At 39.1% G+C, this 21,967-nt stretch overlaps 1 long non-coding RNA gene across 1 annotated transcript in view; it reads right to left on the reverse strand.

Annotated features, from left to right (window-relative positions):
* Positions 1–1,307: 1,307 nt before the first annotated feature.
* Positions 1,308–21,967, reverse strand: part of LOC101177288 — a 133,745-nt gene continuing 113,085 nt past the window's right edge. The window contains exons 2-3 of the long non-coding RNA XR_001115887.1: positions 17,563–17,734; positions 1,308–2,578 (exon numbers count right to left, since the gene is read on the reverse strand). This is a non-coding gene — a long non-coding RNA (uncharacterized LOC101177288). The remainder of the gene's footprint in view (positions 2,579–17,562; positions 17,735–21,967) is intronic.

Consider the following 21,967-nt stretch of genomic DNA (forward strand, 5'->3'; position numbering starts at 1 on the left):
ATAGGTATGCCAAACCATGCCCTGGTCCCTTGGTGGAAATGATGGGCTCACAGTATTTTTTCCAGGCAGCATCAGCCATGCCATAGTGAGGAAATATCGAGTTAAACAGAGCTTGCCTTTCTCTTGTGTTTAGGCTGCTGCCCCTTCTCTCTCTGCACAGCCCCAGACTGGCAACATTTTAAGGCAGAGTTTTAAAGTAAGCAGGAAATTGCCACGTTTAGCTGTTATGCTTTTTCCAAGCTTTAGGGCACACACACAGAAAATTTAAATGCATCCCCAAATAGTACTTGGTATCAAGAATGGGCATCTTAAAGGTACTATACAATGGAAGATTGAGGATGTGGCAGGGCCACAAACATAAAAATTAACTTATCCAACTCATGCCTCCTCCCAACTCAGTATTAGAAGCAATGGGGAATAAGAACACATTCTCTCTTGGGAATCTTCAGAGTAGTAAAAACCACTTTATATTTATGCATAATGAGCTACTTTTGTGCTTTACAGACCGTCTTGTGCATGGTTTGTAACTCATATTAAATTTGATGATGGATATGAAAGTACTTTATAAACAGAAAATTGTTATGCAGATTTTAGCTATTATGAAAATAGTGATGAGTAAATAACTTCAGTTAGTGATGCTGTCATTGGACCAATGGAAGCCTCTCTCTCCTGTTTCCTCAGTCCTACCCTTGGATGCAGAAGAAAGAAAAACACACAAGAAAGGAATTTTAGGAGATGGAAATTTTTTAAGTTACTGATATTTACTAATAGTCATAGAACTGCAAATTAAACAGTAAAATTCCATTTCAAGTTATAAGAGATTGGTAAATAAATAAAAGATTGAAAACAATCAATGTTGACAACACTATAGCGAAATAGGCAGTGTGAAGTGTTAAAATGTTAAAGATCCTAATTATTTGATATAACAATTCCACTTCTGTGAATCATCCTACCAAAAATGAAAACACTAGTCATTATATCCCATTATATCCATATATGTATAGATAGGTAACTAGATAAATAGATATAAATAGATACCTATTGATGTTCAATATGGGATTGTTTGTAGTGCAGAAAAACTGAAAAATAAAAATCCAAATAATCATTCATAAATCAATAGTTTGTTTTGTTTTGTTTTGTTTTGTTTTTTGAGGCAGAGTCTCACTCCATCTCCCAGGCTGGTGTGCAGTGGTGCTATCTCAGCTCACTGCAACCTCCACCTCCTGGGTTCAGGCGATTCTTGTGACTTCAGCCTCCCAAGTAGCTGGGAACACAGGAATGCATCATCACAGCTGGCTAATTTTTTTTTTTTTTTTTTTTTTTGTATTTTTACTAGAGATGGAGTTTCGCCATGTTGGCCAGGCTGGTCTTGAACTCCTGGCTTCAAGTGATCCACCCACCTTGACCTCCCAAAGTACTGGGATTGCAGGCATGAGCCACTGTGCCCAACAGTCATTCTTGAACAACAGAATTTCAATGTCTTTGCACTAATGCTCTGCCCTCAAGATATACTATAATTTACTGAGCCTTACACATATTTGTCAATGTTGAAGCTGATTCTAATATTTCGCCATTATAAAAACACAGACATAGGCAGCCTTGTCTACAAATCTCATTCTACAACTCTGATTATTCCTGTAATGTTTATTCCCAGAAAGGGAAATGAATAGTATTTCGGATTGTGATGTCAACTGAGTGACCACAGGACAGAGAACAGGGTGGTTGGGAGCAGGGTTTGGCAGTGTGCACTGGAGGGGAAGGGTGGGGAAAAAACGTTCTCTGAAGAGGGGGTACTTGACCAGGAGACCTACATGATGGGAAGGAACCAGGCATGCATAATGCTGAGCAATCAGCCTCTCTGGCAAAAGGCATAGCATGTGCAAAGGCCCTGACTCAGGAAAGCTCCAAGGCTTTACAAAGCCTGGAAAACTCTTAAGAGGTAATCAGCACCCTGTCAAAACAGACCAATCAGCTCTCTGTAAAACAGACCAATCGGCTCTCTGTAAAATGGACCAATCAGCAGGATGTGGGTGGGGCCAGATAAGAGACTAAAAGCTGGCTGCCCGAGCCAGCAGTGGCAACCCGCCTGGGTCCCCTTCCACAGTGTGGAAGCTTTGTTCTTTTGCTCTTTGCGATAAATCTTGCTACTGCTCACTCTTTGGGTCCACACAGCCTTTACGAGCTGTAACACTCACCAGGAAGGTCTGCAGCTTCACTCCTGAAGCCAGCAAGACCACGAACCCACCGGGAGGAAGGAACAACTCCAGACATGCCGCCTTAAGAGCTGTAACACCGCGAAGGTCTGCAGCTTCACTCCTAAGCCAGTGAGACCACGAACCCACCAGAAGGAAGAAACTCCCAACACATCTCAACATCAGAAGGAACAAACTCCGGACACGCCACCTTTAGAACTGTAACACTCACCGCGACAGTCCGCAGCTTCATTCTTGAAGTTAGTGAGACCAAGAACCCACCAATTCTGGACACAAAAGGTAGAGGTGTCCTCAGGGAATGGCCCAGCAGAATTTTCCACGTCGCAGGGAATGCTCTACAAAATGTTGAAGATGTAGAGTTCTTGCTGAAATCAAGAAAACAACATTAGAAAAATTAGCAAAGGTTGAAGGAAAGAATAAGAATGGTAGACTAGGTCCTTTTAGGGTACACATAAAACAGACTGCAGATGAGAATTCAGGGTGCACAGTAGCCAGGGAAGCCTGGACCCCTGCAACATCTGCAGTAAGTACAGATGTGAAGTGTTCTGCCATAAATTCAAGCATAGTGGTTCTGTGTTCCTACCTTGATGCCACTTCAGGACTCCTCACTCCTTCAGGGTTGTTGAAATGATATATTGATGTGATCTTCATTTTTGTCAATACCGATTGTCTCAACCCCATTTGTCTGGAAAAAAATTACTAATTTGTGATGCCAACTTAAACATTTGCTGAAATACATCTGCATTGGAGGGTCTATCTCAAGATGCTCTATTCTTTTTAATTGATCTCTTCTACTAATGCTCATACCAAATGTGCCTTTCTAAATTGTGTCCAGTTTTCTTTTAACAAAATTACTATTTACTAGGGCAAGTCTTCCTTACTTAGTCTTTGTTCAGGGGTTGGGTTATTCCAACCCTCCATTCATCCACTGAACTTTCTAATAACAAAAAAAAAAAAAAAGTGCCAAAACAATGACATTAGGATTTCGATGACTTTGTTAAAACTGTAAATAAATCAGCATGGAACTGCAATAGCCATACTGTCTTTTGAAAATATCTCCTAATTAACATAGGGTTTCATATGTCCCTCAATTAATTCTCTCCTCTGAATTAGTTGTTTCCATTATACTTGTAAATGTTTATTGCTTATACAGTATATAGGAAACATCTGAGAGTTTCATATTTATTTGTTATATTCAGCCATCTTAATAAAATACCTTATTAATGTTCAGAGTTATTTTATCTTTTGATTGTTTAATTTTTATCACATTCTCCATAATAACAAGGACATCATCAATATTCATGTCTTGTTTCTGATTCTTATGTGAATACAGAGGATGTATTGTTGATAAGTGTATTAGTCACTCAAGATGTATATTCCCAGCTTTATAAAATAATTGCATGTGAGATTGAATTTATTCCTTTTGCATTCCTGGAATAAGCTCTATGTTGCATTATTTTAAATATTGATTAAATTTATTTGTATTATAGCCTTTTAAAATTTGTAAGTATTCATCTATGCTTTTAAAAATGGTATTAGTGCACTCAGAATATTTTTTCATCTGGAATTAATATCAGTATTTTATATTTTCCAAAAAAGAAAATCATTTATTTTACTGAGTGCTTCAATATTCTGGCATAGATTTAGAGGATTTATAATTTCTGTCCCCTTTATATTTGTTGTTTCATCATTTCTAACTTCTAATTTTGTTTATTTGAGCTAGCCATTTTATTATCTTAAGGAGAATTCCAGACATAGGTCTTGAAATTGTTTTCCTTATAAAAATAGTGTCTTAGATGTACCTCTCCATTTACTTGTCAATTATATTCCTTACCAATATTGCTTCTTTATATTTACAGAGTTTTTTTCCTAATTTCTTGAGTATAACGATTAACTCATTTCATTTTATTTTTCTTTAATAATGCTACGAATTTGCTTTTTACTACTGTTTTGGAAGCATCCAATGTCTTTATGAGTTGTATTCCATTTTTTTCTTTTTAAAATAATTATATTCATAATTTCTTTCTAGACATGCTAGATATTTGCAATAGTATATTTAAATTGCTGAATAGGTTAATTTAAAATTTTTTTAGCCCATGTTAAGTTTTGGAATTTTGGGGAGGTCTTTTTCATGGCTTAGAATATCATTTTTTCTGATTTTTTTCTTTTAATTTCTCAATAGATGCCTACAAAAGGAATTATTTTTTTATTAGCAGAGTAAAAAATGTGTGCTTTAGTAACTTTTCACTGTTATCCCTGATGGTAACATAAGCCTGGCAGGGCTAAATGATTAGCAACTAAGACAACCGAAGTTTGTCTTGGATGGGCGCTTGCTTTATATATACCTAGATGGCTTTTTTTCTCCTTTTCAGATTGTACTTCTTTTTAGATTAAGATAAAACACTGGAAATTTTTAATTAATGGAATACTTTATTTATTGCTTTAACAAATAGCTCTATTTTGTGGGAAGCCATATTCATAGATGGAAATCACACAATCTCTGGATCCCACCTAGTTCATTTAAGAGACCTAACTACCCTTGTTGGCACCACTCCCACCTAGCGGCTCTTTTCAGAATTACATAGAGAGCGTCTCAGCATGACGCTCACGCTGCTGAAAGTCATCATCCTCAAAAGCAACCTGTTCACACAAGGAAAGAATCACAATGAACACATTAGGAAAATATTTATCAGACTGAAGCGCCTTCTGACATTTAAATTCCAAACACAGTTTGTTTGGACTTTTTTTCTTTGCAGGGTTGGGGGAGGTAAAATTATCTATTTGAAACTAGATGTAGCATGTTTTCTACACAGACAATAAAATATCCAAGAGTAACTCAAATATTTTATTAGAAATATTTAGAAATAACCTTTTTGGAATTTATTATTACTATTCATCTAAATTTCGATAAACTTCTCTATTCAGTTTCTCCTGATTACCAGGTTATGTTCAATAACATGACGCAGTCACTGATGCATGTGACAGCTGAAGGGGCTCAATGATGTGAAACTCATGTGAGAAATCATGACGGAAGATGCAGCTTTTATAACCCTGCACTGTCTACTAAATCCCAATAATCAAGCCACTTTATGAGACTGGTGATGATACTATAATGGCATCAATCTGCAGACAATTTAAAGGAATATTCCATTTTCAAAAAATATTCTGGAATACAACTGAAGAGATAAGCCAATAGAAGAAGTAATTTAAGTATTTGTCCCTAGTTAATTTGTGTAATCAGCTTGACAACTTGCAAAGTCAGTGTAATTCTTTACCTAGCCCTGTAAGATCTGTCTACCAATAACAGCATTATTTAGCATATACTAAAACCATTTTTTCTTGTACTATAATCATCAAATATTCTCATACTTTAAACTCTACGAATTCCCAAATAACCAGGTTTGTATTTTAATGTCCTACAACGTTAGAAAATATTCTGTCAAAATAACACTTTAGATATTTTCCAAAACAGCGTATTCTCAGCTGACCTATAGCTTGCCTTCTGTCCTTCAAGGAAGGGTAATAACCTATCTTAATTGTTCCATAAATTCCTAAATAAGGGCAAGAATTTAGAGTACCACTCATGGCAAAGTTATGGTCCTAAAATTAAAAGGCTGAAACTCAAATAATTTTAAAAATTGGTTTGCATGTTATGTACGAATGGGGAGTGGGCCTTTCATTTGTCCTTTGACTATTTTAGGTGTGCTTTGTATCAGGGGAAATGTAATCTGGAGCTAAGCAAAGCAAAATTGTGACACATACCAGAGAGATCAGTTTTAAATGAGAATCAACAGAAATAAGGGGGGGAAAGTCTGGAGACAGGGTTATGAGAAAGATGAAGAAACAAAATCCGTCTATTGAAGAGGCTGCCCTCACTCTCACTCAGCCACCCCATCCCACCCAGTTCTAAGGCATTCTCAGAACCACCCAGATCCCAGTTGTGATGAATTGTTCCAGATAAAGATATTCACTCAGCTATGTAAATACAGAGAATGGCAGTCATCATATTAACTGTCTTCATGAAAACATTTAATAACATAAAGCAATGATAAAGAATTTTGATGGATGCAGATATATGCACACGTACTCAAATTTATAAAGCATTAAGTAGAACTAAACAGTTGCTGCTGGCATTTTTAGCTTATGGCATTTTTCCTTAGAAATCTGGGAAGTTCATTGCCAGGCCCATAGGCTCTGCAATCCGAGAAAAGGCTGAATGTTCTTGTGCATGGAGGCATCCCTGCATCTTCGCAGAGAATTTTGACAGGGTCTCTGATCTGCAGGCTGCAGAGCCACCTTTTCGGGGCCACCTGCACACAGTGGGGAAACACATCGCACGCCGAGCTGTAGATGCAATAAGGGCTCCTGAAGAATCACACCCAACTTCCTGGCGTCCCGTGGCTGTTGCAATGGGAAGGCAGGAAAGGAACATCCTCAAGACCTGAGCCAGACCCAGGAGGCTGCCCACAGCTGACCCCGCCCCCCACCCCAAGCTCCCAATGAGAAATTGCTCCAAAGCCCTCTACTTTAATATTATTATTTTATTATTAGCTCTCTAATATCTCCAAATTACCACATTTCAAGCATATGAAAATTGAAAACAAAACAACATATGGAGAGAAGATTTTTGTGGAATTGTCAACCGGTCTCCAGGAGCACACAGCAACCATTTCTTAAGCAGTCTTATCCCTGGTATTTCTCAGTTCAAGTGGGAAGACTTTCAAATAATTTAGTATTGCATTAGGTCATATATTTGAGGACTAAGATGATAAATCGGGTATAATATTCCTTTAAAGTATTAAAGGTTCAAGGAAAAAAAAGACATTAAAGACAGATGCCAGTCAGGGAGCACATTCAGGGAAGAGAGGGAGGAGGCAGGATGTCCCTCTGCCTTCGCTGCTCCCTTAAACACAGTGCTGTCCTGAAGAGCCCCCACGGTGTCCTCCTTCGGCCCCCATCCTGCTGCATCCCTCCCCCTCCTCCCATGACTGAAAACAAATTGTTTTGGGCTACAATACCCCGGGCTGTGCCTTGACCTGCATGGTACAGTGACACTGTGCGGCTTGAATTTTTACATACAGCTGCATAAAGCAATTTTCATGTAAATTTCTAGGTAAATTCAGCCTGCAGTTGGTCTATTACAGGGACACATACACAAAAACCATTAAGTTTGACAGAAGATTAGAAGTTGCCCTTGTTCCTTCCTATGCCTTTCTCTGTGCCTTCGACGATGTGTCTGAAATGGGAAAATGAGAATGCCTAAACACTCCAAAGAAGCAGGACTCTTATCTTGGGACTGTGCCTCCCCAAGGCTGGGATGTGCTGAAATCAGAACGGCTTCTCCGGGAAAGAGAGAAAACTTGGTCTGAAAATCAACCGTCAAAAGATCAGGGAGAGCTGGGTAATTCTCTCTCTCTGCCCGGGGAAAGACTGGGCCACCTTCCATTACCTGGCTTCTTCTCAGTGAGGCGATGGACACAAATAAACAGCCACTATGGGCCCCCAGTGGCCCCACCACTCCTATGGATGCGGACAGGCCAGCTCAATTAGCTCACAGCAGGTGGAGAAGTTTCCAGGGTCAGAAGAGCAAATCAGTCCTTCAGAGGCACCTTTCCCTGGGAGCTGGGAGCCACCACCCCTCCCTGCACAGCCAGCAACAGGAGTTAGGCAGGCGACCCAGCCATCTGGCAGCAGCCTATCTGGGCCCTCCATCTAAATGCGCTCCTGCCCAAAGGAGGCTCATTTCTTGAACATGTTCTTTTAAGGCAACAGCATACACAGAGCACAAAGTGGAAGATGTAACCAAAACCTGGCCCAGGATGTTTGTTTATGCAATCCTTAAATAATTCATCTTTATCCCTATTGAGCCCATCACAGCATGTCAAAAATAAATGTGTCGCCTTGGCCTATTGTTTGCAGCTCAGGATTGTCAAGCAAGAAGAAAATATTACAGAGACGGAGGGAGATACACGCAGGAGTGTGACCTTTAACTGCACTACCTATAACCAATCTCATCAAATTAAAGCACTGTATATTTTCCTTAATAACCTCTGATTAGGCTGGGGCTATGAGTGGACACGAACACCCGCCATTGCTATGCAGCGGGATGTCTGCTTAGCACCAGCAAAGCGTTTGGGAATAAGTGAGCAAAATGCTTTAATTTGATAGGGTTAGAATCCTGCAGGCTCTGGGGTGAAAGGTCTCCAACAGCTCCGCTCACACTGAATATGCAGAAATAAAAAAGTAAATTGCTTACATCTGCTGCAGGCGGCAGGGAAAATGATCTGATTGGATGGTCCGAGGGCTCTCCATCTCTTTTGGGTTAGAGAGAGGGTTTCAGAGCATCAAAAGCTTGTAATTGGAGTAATTCTGAATTAATGGACACACACACACACACACACACACAACATTTTGAGGCAGCTGTTTGCAGAAGCCTGCCTGTTTAGGAATGCTTACAGATTGCAAAGAAGCAACTTCAAAAATAATCTTTTCTTCTCTCCAAATGAATCCTAACTATGGGTTTGAATTTGACAACAGGTAACAAGCACAACATTCTTATCTGTCTCATCCTCCTGCCACAAAGCCTGGGAGCTATCAGACCTATGTATCTGCTTGCCCACCATGTATATCTTCCTGAAATACATGTGCACTCCAGCTCTCCTTCATGCCTAAGAAGATAATTCAGAAAGGACTTCACTGGGATTCCTAGAAGTTGACAGAGAAAGCTTGGGTTTTGCCTTGCTTTGTGATGTGGGATTTAATCTGCGTATTTGATCAATAAGAATCAAAGGCAGGACTCAAGGTCTTTTGGGCACGAGCTGGTTCAGTTTCACGCAGGACGTCAGGAGGCGGCCTGCCGTGTCAACCCAATGCGTTCACAGAACAGTATGAGGGAACCTGCCTCGCAGATGACATTAGGCCTGGCTCGATCTGCTATTCTGTCTGGTGTATGATGGCGACAATGAGGCTGAGGTTGCATTTTAACTGTTTATATTTTATTTTATTATTTTATTAAGCTTACACCAGCTTGCAGATCTAAATGAGATCACCTAGTCCCATTGTCAGCAGGCTCCTGTCACATACTGAAAGCAATTGTGGCCTCCTGTGGTTGAGAGTAAGCCCCCAAGGAGGGAGATTTACTGAAACTGAACGGGCCGAGAGAATGCATCCTGTGAGGCCAACTTTCAAGAGCTATTTCTCAGCCAGGCATTGATCTGGGAAGGCAGGCTTGGCCAGACAAGCCGCGGAGGCTGAGATGGAGGTTCCCGAATACTCTTGGATGCATCAGCCTTATAGGGACATCTCCAAGCTCCTCTGATACTTCAGTTGTAAATGGGGCTGATGTCTAAAATCAATTTTTTCCATAATTCTTATTACTGTCCAAGACTCTTTGAAATTATCTGAATAGCCTATTGTGTTTCTGCAAGGATCAGATTGATAGGTTTTACAATCCATAAACAAGCTAAACAAGATTCTAGGTATCAAATCTCATGCACACACACACACACACACACATCCCTCTCTCCCTATCTATAATTTTTTAAACACGGACAAAGTAATAGATTGGATACAAAACTGCACAAAACAGTCTGTGTTCATCCCTCTCCAGCAAACTCTGATACATGGAAACAATGAGTCTTTTTAAATTTCTCGGTTTTGGCAGGATTGCCCAGGATTGGCCACAGAGATGCCCTGACCTGGTTTCTCTTAGTAGGTTCACTATGTGCAAAGTCCTTTCCTCTGTAAGGCACTGCCTCTACCAAATGTCTCAGCTCTGGTCTCTATCATTCTGAAATCTCCTTTGTCTGCCTGGGCGCTGCCACAGTCTATTGGAAGGTATTTGTCAACAATTATATGTCTATTAAAGAGTAGTCAATCAGTGTGGGCCCAAACAGCCAGGCCTCTAGGGTCTAGCTATTGATAGGAAACTGTCAATATCCCATCCAGTCCGTTTCTCAACAGACACACAGTCACCTACCCGAAATCATTGTCGGAGAAACAGGGAAGGCCTGCTTTCATTCCTGGCTCTCTGACTTCTTCACTTTCTGATCTAAGGTTCAGTTTGAATAAAGAGAAGCCTTTAGACTTCTGCTGAATAAAAGATGTATATTAAAATGCTATGTAAACTGAGTGGGGGTAGATATTTAATACGATTAAGAATATTATGTGAAGACTGTGCATGTAGGTGGCTGCAATTATTCCTGAAAATCGTAAAACTGGAAGAAAGTTAATAAAGGATACTTTAAATTAGCTTGACTGTAATTAATATCTATAAATACCTTCCATTCCACAAGCACAAAGTTGAGAGTTATTTACCCAATTTAAGACAAAAGGTTGCGATAGTAGCCAATATAGCTTCATGTATGCTCAATTTACAAACCTTACTGCAGATTTTGTAATTATTATTATAAAGGGCTTGTCTTTTCTTGAAAGAAGCCTGGGAGTTCCATGTGAATGTTTAAAACTAAAGCCCCCCCAAGCAAAAACCACAATGTAGAGGACGGGGAGGGGAGAAGAAAAGAAAGAAAGAAAGGAAGAAAGAGAGAAAAGAAACCCGAAGTAAGGCTGTATCCTTTGAACTAGCAACTCCCCTGCATCACAGAGTACACTAGTTGTCCTACAACAAAAGACGGCATCAAACCCTCTCCACAAAGGCCTGAGACACCCAACAATATTTAAAGCAGATGTAGTATTTAGCATCTCTGCACTATGTAAGATGCCCTTTTAAGATCTGTTAGAGCTAGGGTTTGTAAAATTTATGAAAACAAACATTTTCTCCTTTCTTTCGAATGTTTCCCTGGGATTTTCAGACTTCCAATGAGAGGGAGATATAAACACCAAGCTGGCTGTCCCAGAGTTCAGGTAGCACACAATTAAACTCGGAATTAATGCAGGAATAGATGTGCCCCTCGGATTGAGCTTCTTTTTATTGTACTCCTTCCATTTTCACTAAAACCAAATAATTCAGATCTAGGGAAAGAGCATGGAAAGGTCAAAATGAAGCCTAAATATCCAGTAGAAGTTTTATAAGTTGGCATAAAGATATAAAATAAAAATTAAAAGTACTGAAATAAACTGAGATGCCTCCGGTTTCATGTAGAGTTTTTGCTCATTTTATTTCTGCTCTTCAGAATCAAAACAAAGTAGATTCAAGGTGCACATTAATCAAATTACCTATGTCCCATCTGAAGAGTGTCCCCAGTGCCCCAAGAACTCGGAAATCCTTTTTACATTTTATGACCGCAACTTAATGGCATTTAATGCATATTTAGTTTTGCAGGTACTGTTGGTGTTCAAATCCACTTATAGATACTCAAATCTAATCTACCATGTAGATGTAACGTAGACCTGCAGTTCATTTTAGATGCTCGGAGCAGGGAAATTATAAATGGACTTCACAAAATGTTCCAAGAGCATAAATAGTGAAATGGACTGGGTCAGGAACCCAAGTCGCAAAGGGTCTCTGAGTAGTTACTTCCACAGCAGACGGCCATCGCTGCAAGGGGCAGCTGATCTCCTTTTTTGAAAGCTCCATTATGTGTATTTACAAAATAAACAATGCATGCAAGTTCATGATTGTCATCATTAATAATATGCATTATAGCAAACCGTTAAATAAATATACATGCCATAGATGTCTGCCAGACCCATCACTCCTTTTTCTCCTACATCAGATCCAAGGCATTGTCTCTGTTGAATTAAAAAAAAAAAATCACTCTTCATGAAACAGCAGCAACAACAACATACAATCATTATTTAAAATAACTTACCAATGTTCAAATGCTCGGATTTTAAATCAGATAAGTCAGCAAGTTCAGAGTTAGGGTGAGAACTTGCTCTCATTAGTCTCACGTTTGCAAGACACAACCACAAGCCAGGAATGTAAAATGTTCTCAGTGCTTCAATAATTAACTATTTTTCAAAGGAAAAGACAAGTAAATAATATGATGTTTTATGAGTTCAAGTTGAACAACTTGTGTGCTGTGAAATATTTCTATCATGATACTCTCCAAAAAATTGTTTTATGAGCATAATATTTGCTTACTGACAAATTCTGTCACATTGAGATGTTTTTTTAGAAAAACACGCGACGTACCTTTGAGTTTCAACTTGATAATCTAGAAATCAGTATACAACTGTTCAGATATCTTAGCAAGTTTCTTATTTAAAGCAAGTCTCTAAAAGTTTTACATTATATGTTCATAAAAGAAGTACATATGATTCCAGCCTCTCATTAAATAATATTCAATTTAAAAAAAAGAAAGCAAGAAAAAGTATTACCTTAAAGCAGTACTCTAACTGATAAAAATTTATATATTAAAGAACTAATGCTTGCATGAAAGAGCTTAAATTTTACTTTGTTACATTTTTAACCCATGCAGGAACACTGAAGCTAGAAAAAATGTACAACATATTTTTATACAGTTTCTACACATATAGGAAGAATAATATATGTGTCTGTGTGTGCGTGTGGCCTGTGTGTGTATACATATGTATATAAAATAAAAAAAGAACATTAGCATTATTTGCTAAAATAAAAAAGAACATTTAGTCCTGTCTGAGTTTTTCCTTTAAAGGGTGATATAAAGATTTTGTAGGGAAAATGCAGAGATGACCATTAATTATGATTATTTTACTAGCCAAAGAAGAAATTCTTTGATAGTTCTAGATACAAGCACGTTACTTTCTTTTTACATAGAGCTTTTTGTTACGGGAGTAACAAGAAAAATTTTCAGACATTCGTTTCATAATTCTTGGCCAAATTTCCATCAGCAGAAGAGCAAATTTGTTGATGACTAAGCAGACATTCAGAAAGCCCAGGGACCTGGCAAAGGGCACACAGCCTTTCTGTGATAGGGTGTTGATCTCCCAGCTTCCATTCACTCCATAGGGGAGTACAACTCTGTTCATGTTTCCCATCAATTGAAATAAAAACGAGAGCGAGAAAGAGAGAGAGAGAGAAAGGGAGAGAAAATGAATGGGAAAAAGAACGTGCTTGAATGGACTGTATGGTTTGCATGGGACTCATGTGCAGAAATTGATATTTTGCCTGTTTTTTTGTCTCAGATATAATCTTAGAAAATGTCTACCTAAGATTCTATCAGGGGTCTCCCAAAACTTGAAAATTAGCTTCTCACAGTCCTGAAGAGTCCCAAAATGTTAGCAAATTAAAACAATTTGTCTCCCTGGAAGCCCGGGGTATATTCACTGCTTAGAATTGAAGAGGAATAAGGGACCCACATGTGCTTTTGTGAGTAACTGCTCTCCACAAACAACTTTTTAGACAGGCAGCCAGCCTAAATACGCTGCTCAGAGTTAGATGGGGAAAAGGTGTTGCTATGCTAGATACTTAAGAACCTAACAGACAAGAATATCTTCCTACACTTTCTGAAAAACAAAAAAAAGTGGAGAAGGGGTGGCATCAGCATTATCTTCCCCTTTCCAAATTAAATATCAACATGTTTTATTTTCCACATGTTTTGGACATACATCCACTTTTAAAGAATATTTATTAAGGCTTTTGTGTCTAAAAATACAGGCCCTTCCTCTATTACAAAACTCCCCAAAAAATTCAAAGGGAGAGAAAAATCTTATATAGATTAAAATCTCCCAAGCTGACCATTCCTGAACGAACTTTATTTTACAAAATACTAGGAAAAAAATAATTAATTCAGTGCATTTATGAAGAATACACACTTTTATTTTAAAATTCATAATGTCTAAGTACAAAAAGGTGCTAGTATAAAGAAGAAAATAAGATTTTTCAATGCAATGCTTCATAGAAATATTTTCTATTCAATTCAGTCAGGTATTTTTAAAATTTTACACAAAATTAGTATATTACATTTTGGAATTATTTAAAACAAACCAGACCTTTCATTTACACACACACACACACACACACACACACACACTTCCTACCACAGATTTTTAGAGGCCAATAAAGAAACAGCATGGTAGCATTCAGGCAACATAAAAGTATTTGTTACTCATTATTGTCTATTTAATTAGGAAGTATTATTTCCTGTTTTTCAAATCAGCAATTTCTCTCTGAACAATAGATTAGGATACACCTTCCAATAATAATTGGAAAAAAACATCTACTTCCAGCATATTGAAGGGTGAGATTCCAGCTGCTACTGGTAAAATCTATGGTATCCTACCGCCATCTACTGACCATTGTTCAAATATTATGATTTAAAGGTACAGGTTTAAATTCATAACATTAAGGAATTTTAGAAAGAAAACACTTTGAAAGCTCTACTGGAACAGCTCATTACTCTGGCAGTTGTTCCAAATGTTTGAAAATACTTCCCTAATCTGAACTGAACTCGATCTACCTGTAAATACCACCTCCTGAGCTTTGCCTTGCCCTCCACTGGTATAAAGAGGATGCTGATTTTCTCTTAAACTGTTCAGAATTCGGAGGGCAATGCTCAAGCCCATCCTATCTCTTCCCACCCACCCACCGAGCGCGCACACACACACACACACACACACACACACACACACACTCTCTCTCTCTCTCTCTCTCTCTCTCTGTTTCTGTTTCTCTCTCTCATTTGCTCAGTCCCTTTTCCAAGCTAAGCAGCCTACCTTTCTTTATTAGCTCCACATCTGACATGGTTTGAAGTCCCGTCAAAAGCCAGATAGCTGTCCTCTGAATAAATTCTTTCACGTACTTTTCTCATTAAATGCTGCATCTGAAAGAAAACACTTTGCAGAATAGATAGAGCACCTCCCTTTGCATGCTCTACCTTTGTCAATGCAACCATAGGTCACAGTCAATATTTTGGCAGCTATACACACCATGTAATAACTTGCACTCAGTAAATCTAGATCTTTCTATCTGTGCTACTGGCTGCTAAGCTATGCTCACCTAATAGACATATGCAGTTGTATTTTTGAAACTAAGAAACTATCCATACATTCATTCAGTGATCTAAGACATACTCTTATTGGTGATGGTCCATGGTTCCAGCCTGTCAATACATTTGTATCCTAATTCTGCTATCTTTTCCAATTTCATAGTGGTCTTGTATTTGTTATTGATCAATATTATTTGTGTAGTTATTTATTTTTCAGACAGAGTTTCACTCTCTTGCTCAGGGTGGAGTGCATTGGCATGATCACAGCTCACTGAAGCCTTGACCTCTCAGGTCCAAGCAATCTTCCCACCTCAGCCTCCGAAGTGGCTGAGATCACAGGCATGCACCACCACGCCTGGCTAATTTTATTATTATTTATTTAACTTACCATCAGCCACTCCCCTCCAAACCACTTTTCTGTATTTCTCTGGACATCCTCCAGTATGATCAGTATGGGAATAGTTTCAAGGATGTCATGCAAGTGCTTTGTGCAGTGCCTAGCACATGACAAAACCTTGATGTGACAGCTCTTCTTATGATTATCATCAATAAAAATAATTAGTACAAATATATGATACAAAGAAAACCTATGACATAAATAACCATGAAACAAAGATCAGTTCTAATAATACAATCATTCAATCGATTGTCATTCGCAACTGAAGCTCATCTTCTGCCCTTTCTGCTCTTCACGCAGGTAAAGGAGATCCTCTCCTCCAGCAGGACCCTCGGCTCCCAGAGGGCATCACCTTAGCAGGAGTCTCAGTGCTTTTGGACAATTAGCAGTCATCTTGCAAAATGCCCCTTCCCACTGTCCCCACCTTGGCTTCAGATCTTCTCCTAAGAGACATTCTTCCTATTGAGGAGGAAGCCACATTCTGAATCAAAGAGAAGGTGGAAGCAGAAGAGAAGAGAAGAGAAAGAGCCTGCACCTTCCGCCCTTGCTCTGCAGCAACTTTTGGAGCCACTGAGCTGAGCCAGGACCTCTGTCTGCTGCTGGCTCCGCCCCTTGCTGTGAAGGCATCAGCAGGTGACACCACGTCCCTGAGCCTGTCTCAGCGCATCCTAGGACTGGCACAGACTGACACAGCTCCGGTGCACAGTCCACGTTTTCTGTTCCTTGACACAACCCAGAATGAAGATGTTTAGGTCAGAGTTATTTAGTTTTAATAAAACCCTGTATGTGCTGGGATCTAATGACTCATTTTTAACTCCTAGAAATTGGACCAATATTGACAGCTTTTGCTTAATCCAGAACAGCTCATTGAGAAAGGGGTCAATATCTCTCCCACTACGAAAAAAAGACAAATTGAACATTCACCAAAATTTCAAACTGTATATTTCTTTAAAATAAATTAGTTTTTAAATACTAAAAACAAAATTCAGTGGTTTAAAAAGTCCATTGATGTAGGAAAACCCGAAAAATCACCTAACAAGTAAAACGATCCTCTTCTGATAAATGTCATAAGAACCAGCTAAGATTTTTAACCTCTGGCTAAATGTTAGGGCCTGGAATAGCACATTTGTATAACAAGGTTATAAAATATATGGGAATCAGAAATAAGAGAAACAGGCACTAATAAAAGCTGATTTCAAAAAATACCTTCTTTGGGCACTCTGGCAGGGGCAGCCAGAGAGTGGAGCTCTCTCAGACAGCTGGTCTCCTCGCCTGATTTCCAGAGGTCTCTAAGGCACTGGGACAGGGAGTCTGGACCTAACTGCAGACCGTAGCCAATGCAGATCCTCCAAGGCCAGCACCAGCAGCCATACCTGACACACAGGAAGACTTGCAAAAATGCAGTGGAAACAGCAGGTGGAAGGTTCCATGTTTTCTGCCGTATGCCCCTCCCTCCTGCTTCAGTCTCCTCTCATGAGCCTGCACTAATTAAACAAAGTAATAGATCATTGTTCTCCTTATACCGCACTACTTCTTCCCCCTTTATCCAAGTTCCTTCCAACTCCTAGGCTCATTCATTCACCTTTTCAAGCCTCTCTCTTTCTCTCTCTTACTCTTGCTCTATCTCTCATTGTCTTTCATTGAAGTTTTGTTTTGAAATCAATGTTTCATGTTATAAAATTATAAATGAAAATATATTTTAAGAAAGCAAGACCTGAGCTTCCTGCCTCACCACACCAGTTTTTTCCCTAGAACTCTTAACTCCATTTTTTTTTCCTTTTCAGCAGTTACTTCTATAATCTCTAAAAATGTTGTTTGCACAGGTACTGCTATTTCTTGATGTATCTACTTTAGACATTATGTATTTCTTTTATGCCCTTGCTTTCATTCAACATAAACTTGGTTTAGTAGGGCTTTTGTCTATTATATTTTGTGCTCTGAGGATGTAGGTGGAGCAACTACAACTTTTGTTGTTTCTGTCTTCCTTTTTTTCCCAAAGAAGTAGCAGATGGAAAGCATAGATATAGGTGCTTCCTCATCTGGGAATCTATTAAAGTATGCATCTTCCTCCTGAAGTGCTTACCAAACTAATCCTCTCCACTTAAATAGCCATCAGGATCATCCCATTTATTCTGAGGAAGAAAAACTGAGGAAAACTCCATTTTTCTATTACAACTATCTTAACTGAGATTACTTCATTTTTTCCAGCTTTAAGTTCATTTTTCAGCTTTAAGTTCATCTTTCTATGTCCTCATCTATAAGAGAAAAAATAGATTACCATGACACTAAGATGTCACAATATTTAAGGTTTCAAAAGAATTAACTTAGATTAATAGGAATTCAAGTAGCACAGAGAACAATTTTTAACAATAGTGCTTAAAATCAAAAGGGGATCCTGATTAACTGTGCATCATTGTGGAAGTTTGTTACTGAGGAGTCACCACTCACTTTGGGGCCTGCTGTTGATGCCTGACTTGCAGGGACACAGCCCAGAGACAACACACTCAGAAAAGCAGAGAAAGGGCTGCTCGTTCTTTCACGCCTCCCGAATCTTCCTTCCTCCAAGACAGGCACCACATGGCATGAAAACCACTCTTCCGGCCGGGCGCAGTGGCTCACGCCTGTAATCCCAGCACTTTGGGAGGCCGAGGCGGGTGGATCACGAGGTCAGGAGATGGAGACCATCCTGGCTAACACGGTGAAACCCCGTCTGTACTAAAAAATACAAAAAATTAGCCTGGTGTGGTGGCGGCGCCTGTAGTCCCAGCTACTCAGGAGGCTGAGGCAGGAGAATGGCGTGAACCCGGGAGGCGGAGCTTGCAGTGAGCCGAGGTCACGCCACTGCACTCCAGCCTGGGTGACAGAGCGAGACTCCGTCTCAAAAAAAACAAAACAAAACAAAACAAAACAAAAACAAAACAAAACAAAAGAAAACCACTCTTCCACACCCCACGCACATTCCCAGATACACAGGGCACCCAAAATGTGTACAAGTACACCACACGGCTTCCATTAGAAAATCAAATTTGTCTTGTTTTGTTTTAGTGAGAATGAAGAGAACCAAAAAGCCAATAAACAAGCGCGCACACACACACACACGGGCTCACACATATGCACAAATGCAAGCAAACATGCACACATACACATCTATGTATACACGGTGACTCAGCAGCAATTGTGGCTTTAATGGAGGAAACCACAATCTGTGAGACATATTTGAAAAAAAAGGAAGCAGTTGAATTGGAATGGGGTTATTTTCCTTGGGAAGATGCCTAGCAGAGTGTTTGACAAATGATTGGCATCCTATGTACAGTTTCTCTCTGTATCACTCTTTCTAAGAAGCCTAGTTTCTTTAACTCATGCAAACAAGAATCCTTCATATTTTGAATAAGAGGTTGTCTATAAGGGGCCGCCCAAAATTTTAGAGTAACAAGCTGAAGCTGAGAACCTCCTCTCAACAACAAATAAATAAAACAGAGCTAAAAAAAATATCCATCCATTTTGCTTATCTGTTGAATGTTGGAAAAATTTTATGTGCTAAATAAAATTTGATTTTATTTTTTATTTCCAAAGCAATAACACTCAATGTTCATGAGGGTTCAGGAAATTTTCTAGAAAATTATTCAGTCTCATAGAACATCAGTGGAAGGGCAATGCGGCTTTTCCAAAAAGCGATTTGGTGATACGCTTCAAAGGCACCCAAAATGTGCTTCTCCTTGATCTATAAAATTCCATTGTTCAAAATGTATACTAAAACACGCCAATCAGCTCTATACGAAGATTTGTATTCCAAAATGTTTGCTATGGAATTATTCACGGTGATTTCAAAAATAAGAAAAACTATACATATGCAAATAGGACAAGGAATGTATAATAAAGACCTGAGCTTCATGCCTCACTGCACCCCAGTTTTTCCCCCAGGACTCTTAACTCCCTTCATTTTTTTTCTTTTTAATAAAAAAATGAGAAGAAATATGTATGTATAATCATTGTTGGATATAACAACAAGGGGTTTTTGTGGTGCATCTTTATGATGACATACTCCACAGCCAAAGATGGCATTATGGATATTTTATTTAATAAAAAGAATGTTATGTTATACAGTTAAGCAAAGAAGGTCATTTACAAAATAGCATATTTCACATGATTTCTGTTTTGTTAAAAATAACATGCATAGTATTTCTATAACTTCCAAAAGGTAATGCCTTTATAGTAGGATTCAAGACATTCTTCTTTCTCTTTTTGTGTAGGTATATGTTCGAAATCTCCTCTGATGAATTTATACAATTTTATTATGAAAATATTACTAGAGAAAAAATAAAAATATACACAATAACAAAAATATACATGATAACAGCTGATGAAGTCAATGAGAGCCAGGGTAATTGCTGCATGGGGAAACGTCAGTGATGGGAAAAAAAACTACGGGAAGACTGCTCCTTAGAGTTTTGGAATAAAGCCAACAGAATCCTCTAGTTACAATTATGGTCAAATTTTAAGAACACCTTATTCTTTTCAATCTCTCTTCCTTCCTAGACTGCAGCTGTCTTCAAGCAACCTATGAGTAATTAAAATGTGGCCCATGGACAAGCTTCCATATTTTGATAAATACATGTTGATAAAGGCAGACAGAGCAATGAATACGTGTTTCTTGTGAAAATAATCCTCTCCAAACATGCTGTACTGTTTCCTTGTAACTCTGCATTTGTGGTAGATTGCTAATGTACTTTTGATTAAGAACAATATTTGTATCATATATCATCCATTTAAAAGAAAAAAAAAAAAAGATCTGGCTCCATAAGACAAACGTATGTAGAAATCTTGGCCTTAGTTCCCTGTGAATTAGATGCCCTGTTCTCCAACACTGGGCAGGAGCCAGTTGTGCTGCAGAAGTGGAATCAAGCGCAGTGATTTCTAACACATTAGGAATCCCGACACCTCCGAATGAGTTGCTATTTCAGCATAAGCACTGCCTGTGAAATCTGTCTCCGAATTATGAAGGTAAAGATGTCTTTGGTATAATGGCTAAGTTAAACTTGAACCAACACGTCCTAAATACGCAGGTTTTCTGAGGGCTGGGGAGGTTTGGGTGCTGAGAATGGTGAGCAAAGAGCATTTTCTTAAAAATGCAGTGGGATATTTCAACAGAAATTTCAGCCATAGCCCAACACCATAAATACCAGCTTCCAACGTGATATCTCAGAATGGATGGAACATTTTCAAAAAGTTTGCTAAAAATTGGTCACAAGATATTTAATACTTCACCTAGATTGTGGACATAAAAGGACCTGGAATATTTCTGAATCTGACCACCATAGATTTTGCAGATAAGATACAGAACATCCAATTCACTTTGAATTTCAGATAAAGAATGATTTTGTTTTAGTATCAGTATGTCCCAAATACTGCATGGGACATATTTATACTATTTTTTTTCTTATTTATCTGAAATTGAAAAATAATGGGCATGTTTCCCCAACTCCAATCCTGGCAACCATTTATCACTACCTCCTGGAGAAAGAGGCTTGAATAGCCCAATGCATATAGCTGAAATGTGAGTCTGGATAGCTTAAATGTGTGTCTCTGTTGTTCGGGGCCACAGTGCCTAGGCTGGTTTCTCTGATGGCAGAACACGGGAGTGGCTGATGCTATGTGGGCACAGACTTGCACCCCAGAGTTTGTTAGGAGAATGGATGCTTGATATTTCCTGTTGTCCAGCTGTGATCCACACAGGATAAAGGTCTCGGCTTGCCTTATACATGACAGAGGGTCACCAGGAAAGAAGAGAACTTCAGAAGAAACTGGTCGGAAGCAGTGAGGAAGTCACAAGTGACCAGTTGAAGTGGGGGGTATTAAACCCACCAAGAGAGAACAATTGGTGAGAGGGGCTCAGAGATGTGTGTGTGTGTGCGTGTGTGTGTGTCACTGTGTGTGTGAGATAGATAGATAGATAGATAGATAGATAGATAGATGATAGATAGATAGATAGATAGATAGATAGATAGATAGATAGAGGATAATCTCAGAATAGAATATTTTAAATATATGCCAAGATCAGAGAGTACAGAGCTGGGTAACCAGGTCAGTAACAGTCAGGTAAGAAGTCACCTGTAAAACTAGCCAGGTGTGGTGGTGTGCACCTGTATTCCCAACTACTCAGGAAGCTGAAGAGTATCCCTTGATCCCAGGAGGTAGAGGCTGCAGTGAGTCACGACTGCACCAGTGCACACTAGCCTGGGTGACAGAATGAGACCCCAGCTCTTAAAAAATACCCACCTGTTTTTCTGTTGGTCTTAACTGTTTTCCTTGCTGTGACTCCAATCCTGTCAGCCTCATAACCATTCTGAGCTAGAGGGAGGAGGAAGCGCGGAGAATCTTGCGGGATGAGAAGGAAGTCGGCCCGACCTCCCAGCCATCTGGTCAGTGGTCATCATGAAGTGAGACAGAGCCAGAAGAGAGGAATGCTGAAGAAAGAATATTTTCTCATG

This window comes from Nomascus leucogenys, chromosome 6 (genome assembly GCF_006542625.1).
Source record: "Nomascus leucogenys isolate Asia chromosome 6, Asia_NLE_v1, whole genome shotgun sequence".
NCBI lineage: Eukaryota > Metazoa > Chordata > Mammalia > Primates > Hylobatidae > Nomascus > Nomascus leucogenys.